This window comes from Struthio camelus, chromosome 8 (genome assembly GCF_040807025.1).
Source record: "Struthio camelus isolate bStrCam1 chromosome 8, bStrCam1.hap1, whole genome shotgun sequence".
In the NCBI taxonomy this organism is placed as follows: domain Eukaryota; kingdom Metazoa; phylum Chordata; class Aves; order Struthioniformes; family Struthionidae; genus Struthio; species Struthio camelus.
Genome location: NC_090949.1, coordinates 22,961,841 through 22,967,840, shown reverse-complemented (window position 1 = coordinate 22,967,840; position 6,000 = coordinate 22,961,841). Strand labels below are relative to the sequence as shown.

The 6,000-nt window shown below is 38.3% G+C and overlaps 1 protein-coding gene across 1 annotated transcript in view; it reads left to right on the top strand.

The window, feature by feature from the left end:
* The first annotated feature begins 422 nt into the window (after positions 1-422).
* The window catches only part of ADGRL2 (adhesion G protein-coupled receptor L2), a 391,390-nt gene continuing 385,812 nt past the window's right edge, over positions 423-6,000 (top strand). The window contains exon 1 of the mRNA XM_068952713.1: positions 423-836. The gene's annotated coding sequence lies outside the window, so the exon portion shown is untranslated. The remainder of the gene's footprint in view (positions 837-6,000) is intronic.

Here is a 6,000-nt window from a genome sequence, read left to right as displayed (position 1 = left end):
TTGAAAACATTGGCTGGAACACACACAGTCAGTGATATTCCTGCATAAAAGCGCTCTGAATGCTGCCTTGCTTTAACTGTTTTAAAGACACCTGCACACTCACAAATAATAAATCTCTCAAGGAACGCTTGGAAATATCCCATCTCAATTTTTACAAGTTGCTCAGTTCACAATATTTCCATGTTTAAAATCATTTAGTGGGATTTATCACATTTCTAATCACTGGAGGCTTGCAGCGTAAAGCCTAAACTGCATGACAGGCTGAGTTATTAGGTGTTGATGGAAATCTGATCAAATGGACCATCAGAAGTTGGGGGGAGCGGGGGGGGGGGTCTGTTATAAACTCAACCATACTGACAGCTTTCCTCATCTTACGCGTGTGACATGAAGAGGGAGCTGTAGCTCTTCTGACACATCGCTCTGCCTGAACCGGCGCATCCAGCCAGGCTCCCGAGCTCGGCGCCTTCATCGCTCTCCCTCGTTCCTCCGCTCTCCCTTCTCCTTCACTCACTCACTCACTCACTCATTCTTCCTTTTTTTTTTTTTCCCTTCTCTTCTTCTCCTGCGCCCCTGTGCCAGTTAATTTAAATGTATCTGTTCAAGTGGAGCTAATCCATGCAAATCAGAGGCACTGGCTCCCAGTGCTCGATTCACAAAGAGAACTCAGCTTCAGGAGGTCACTCGTTCACAGCTGCTCCTCCCATTATATTTTTCCCTTATTGCAGAACTGCTGCATGTATGCAGTGACTGAAAGGACTCAATTTACTGCAACTGCTGCCTGGTTTTACTTACAACTTTCTTTAAAGGGGGACTTACCTTCTATCAGTCTTACTAAGGTAGGAAGTCTGATTCTTCTAAAGCCGTGTAATGCCTCCAGTGTTTGCTCATTATCAGATCCCGCTGTAATGATGCATATTGTTGTCAGAATTAGGTCCTGATAGAATTGCTCCAGGTGCCTGATGCCTTTGTTACTTGTATGTAGAGGTGCAACTGTTTAAACAGCTGTTTTTCTGATGTTTACTTAGCCAGCTATATTCCCCCCCTCCTTTTTTTCCTTTTTCATAATAGCAGGTAGGATCTTAGCACAGAAGCGCTCTAATCTACAAATGTAATCTCCTTCAAGTTTTTCTTTTCTTTAAAGGATGTTTTCTAATAATGTGTTTGTAAGTTAATGCAGTGCTCTATATCCCCCAAAGGAAAATAATATCATCAGGGCTTTCTGGCCTGAAACCTTATTAAGGTGCTATCTTTGGAGCAGAACAAACTGTTGAAAGGTTTTAAACAAAAATAAAAAGGTCACCTTTTACTTTGTGGTGGTTGTAAACAAGGAAACTCCAGGCCTCACTGCAAATGGGCCTGTCATAAATGTGGACCACAAGATAAATATATTGTTATTAGAATTGCCAGCACTAGTAGAAGTAGTGAAATGGAGCCCTTACAGTTATGTGTTAGCATCTACTGTTTAGAAAGGTTGGACATGCAGTACCTGCTTTACAAACAAAGTGCAACTCAAGAACAACTATTTGGATATGGTTCCCAAGAAACTCTTTAAGAAAAGTCAAGCACTACTTCGTTAGTTACGTTCTAACTTTAAAGTATATATCACATGAAATACTGAACGAATACATCTAACAGCACATACTGGTTTTATAAAAGCAGACAGTAAATCTTGCATTTATTTATTTGTATTTCTTTAAATTTATTGTCAGAATTGAGGGTTTCAAATGATAAGAATAACTTTAAAAAGACAACTTGAGATGTATTAAATCACAAATAATATATTTGAAGAAAAGTGCAATGAAAAAATAGAATTATTCTGACTTACACTTGTCCCACAATAAAGTTTTTGTTTGTTGCTTTGCACAGCTGGAGTTAATAAATGACAATGATTAGATTTGGAGCCACCCTGCTCTTAGACTTGCTATATAACACATCCAAGTTAATCAAATAACAGTTCTGTGAAGCTTTAGACAGAACTTAAAAAGAAAATTGAGTTGACAGACAGGACAGAAAGAGAAGCACAGAGATTCCCAAACATATCCTCTCTGATTTCTTCAAGAATACTTGCGGCATAAATTGTCAGTGTTGCCTTTCTGGATTAGATAGTTTTAGTTAGCAAGTTTCAGGAAAGAGTATTTGCTCCCTATATTAAGTATTTCAGTGCCTAAAATGTGCATCTCTTCTCTTTGATATATAGTTTGCTTTTTTAAAAAAAAAAGTATTGTGGTTTTGGAGTACAGTGTAAACCTAGAGAGCCTTGTCGTTGTTAGCATAAAGAAGACATCTATACAAGTATTACTGTGCAGAGGGCAATCTTTCTTTTGCTGGCATTTGTTAGGTTACTGCACATAGAATTTAGCAGATAAATATCTTCTGCTTCATGGCATTTTAGAGATGCTATTGGTATGCAGGTTACCCTGTGAGAATGGCAACTGAAAAAAGAAATATGTTTTATAGCAGTGTGTAATAAAAGCCCTTCACAATGATGTAAGTGGAGTCTGACCTTTCTTTCTTATCCTGTAATTAGAATTTTTATTAACTCTTTCAAGTGCAGAGTTTTTTAAGTAAATTGGTGTTATCTAAGGAGAACAAGTATGTATTTTTGAAATTTTAGAATTCTCTCCAGGCAAGGAGAAAGAAATATATTCTTCCCAGCAATTTGCCCCACACAAAGCAATTTTTATTTATAGGAAAAGAAAGACATGGTACAAAATCATTCTGCTCTCCCTGAGAAGGGGCGGGGAGGGGGATGGGGGAGAAAAGCATTTCTAGAAAAGACTTCTTTCGTTTGAAAAGAGGAGGGAGTTAGATTTTAGAGAAGAGAGTGGAACTTAAGGAAAGATGTTAAGGATCTTTTGTTTGACCAAATCTCTGGCCAGGATAAAGTTGGGAAGTAAAGGTGATCCCTGTGGAGTTTAGGAATATAGAGAGATAAGATTAGATGACTCACCACTGGATATGAAAAGGGGACAAAAAGGCCTTTCTGAGGAAGATTTTTTTTATAAATGGATTAAAATATTGTTGCAGCAGACAGTTATTTCCTGTTTCCTTTCCACCTTTTACCCAATGAGCAATGTCTTACAGGGATGAAAGTGCTCCTTAGTGAGTCATCAGCAGCATTGCATAGAGTTATTTCCAAATTATGTACTTGATTCTCCTTGTAGGTTCACAGCATTTACCTGGCATAACTCAGTTTAATTCCTTGATAAACTGGAATAAATGAGAAGAAATCAAGTGTTTATATTATGTAGGCCTCTGAATGTATTTGCAGGAAACTCTCAGAGGAGCAAACCTTTATGTTACATTTCCAGTTAGTTTATACTGTATAGTTTTCTAAACAAAATTGTCAGTGTCCATCTACAGCCAGCTCCTGTTCTTCTACTGCTGTGGTTTCTTCATCTCCTTCTGCAAACTTGCCATTGCTATAGTAACTCAGTCAAACATCTCTTCAAGATAAGTTACCTTTTACTCCCGCGTAGTATGCCTTGCAGCAGAATCTATAGGACGTGGTAAACCCTTGTAGCTGTATATAATGCAAGGCTCTTATTCCCATCAGGCTCTTTTCTGCTGATTTTACAGAAGACACTTAAAAAGATAAATTATCATCCTAAAAGGATGCTATAGAGCTTGTTAATAAGTTCCATCCAACTTCTTAAAGGCCTTAGTTGTTTTCCGCTCTGAGCAGGTACACTTGCTACAGTATACCTGAAAAATATTCTAGGGAGGTAAGAAAATTTTGGAATCCTAAAAAGTAGGTGATAGAGCCTTTGAGAAAATGCACAGCTATAAATGGACTGGGGGGGGGGGGTGCAGAAGAAAATCTAATTGTCAACAAGGTCTTCAATCAGTGATTTGTCACTGGTATTTTCTATAGCTACAGAAAAAAGAGTATGTTTCCCCACAGCTTCTCATCAGATTACATACACAATTATATCATATTCTCCTTTTTTATCACTGCCTTGTACTAGAGAGTATATTGTTAAAATGTTGTGTTGCTGAATACAGACCTTTCATTTCTTCTGCAGATAAAGCGTGCCTATACCTCTAGGGGTTAAAAGCTGAATCAGATCTGTAACTTGCCTCCTGACAGCCTTTGAAGTTGCTCCATATTTATTTATTTATTTATTTATTTAGGTCTGAAGGTTTAGATTGACATCCTTTTATATGTTTGGAATTCTTAGCAGATGTAAAATGCTTGGTAATGAGTGAAATTAACCTGAGGCTTTGTGTATCCGTCTTCCCCAGGAACTGCACCGGAGCTTTAGTAACAGTTGAGAATTTTATGCAAACAACCACTGTCATGAGAACATTTTATTTTTCTGTCCTATCATACTCTCTTAATCATTTCTAGAGGTGTTTTAAGACAATTCCAACCCTTTTAATACCCTCTCTCTCCAATGTCAGTCTTGGGGAGTCTACATGAAAATTTTCAGTGCTGAAATGCTCCGAAAGAGGGGCAGATAAAAAGAAAATAAGTGGAGTGGAAATGACTCTTTAAATGGCAAGACTGTGAAACACTGAACATGGTTATCTGACATTATGTCAGAGAGTGTTATCTCTTCAGGAGAAATGAGCAAGAGCAGTCCACACAGAAAAGTAATTATTGCTTTACTTTCTGTCTCTTTATTTGGGATAGCTTGAACTGTCTCCCACTTATTTTATTTGTCTCCGTGTGAAAAGATTAACTATTAGAAATGCAGCCAGTAGGCATCTGACTCAAAAGCTATGTTCATTTGACCTTTAGACACAAAATATCTAATGCAAACAAAAATCTAAACAACCTCAAAACATCGGTGAGTACAAGAAATACGCAGAATGCAGGGCAGCAGAAATGCACACTTTAAAAAATAAAATCACTTGGTTAGATTAGCATTTCTTACTCAGTTCTACATCTGAGTTTCGGATGCTGAAGATCTGACCAGTGAACGTGAGGCAAGAGATCTGCGGCCAAATTCTGCATTAGTTTTAATAACTGAGACTGAAACGTTAGGGAGAGGAATACAGGGGAAAAAAGGAGGATAAGAAATGTTTAACTGATATGTACATACTTCTCAAAGATTTGGCTTTCTAACTCTACAGCGCACAGGAATTAAGGAAGTATTTAAAGTATGTATGATGCTGTTGCTAATTTCTTTTAAGGCTACATTTGTCAATCTGTTGTGATGTCCCAGCGCTCTCTTAATTCTGACAGTTTGGTTTGTTGGGTTTTTTTACCCTTAGGGGCGATGTGACATAAATTTACACTGGTGTGAATGGATAAAACTGAATTCTTCAGTAACTAGCCACTATTTCTTACTTCTCCTTCTGTCAATTCATAAAGGGCTAGGGCGGAAGAGACCCAGTGCGTCCCTTACAAGGCAAAGGGCTGAAAGAGGGATTCAGGTTCTGTCCATGGAGAAATACGCTAGTCACAAGAGGCCAGCAGAGCCACGACTTGGATATTTTGCTTGAACTTATAGAGAAGTTGGCACATTAATGAAGAAGATCAGTTAGCTGCTAAACGCAAATAACTGCCCGAAAGCAATTTCTGTTACCTTGTCTTTGCATTATCTGTGTTAAATGAGTTCATAGAACAATAACAGCATAATGTTAATTGCCAACCTAACATTTAAAAAAAAAAGAAATTTTAAAATTTGGTCTAGCGATCCTGAGGGTATGTAGAGCTCATCACCTTTCTGACTGAGGCACGAGTGGTTTACTTGGAGGATTTAAGTTTTTCATATTAAAACTTTATTGTCCGTGTTGAGTCCAGACGTGATCGGTTGGACTTGCAGAAGCAGTTGAGGAAGCAGGCAGCTCGGAAGGGAGGATCCAGTCACAGGCCTGGTCTGCACAAATTTTTTCCGTCAGCAATAGTCTGAGTAGCTTCTGTGCCTCTTGTCCAGTGAGTTAGGGATAACCTTGTGTCTCCTTTTTCAGAGGAGGGAGGGATGGTCCTCACTGAGATACTTGAAAGTTGATGAAGAGGACTATTCAGCATGCCAGAAAATTATGCTGATG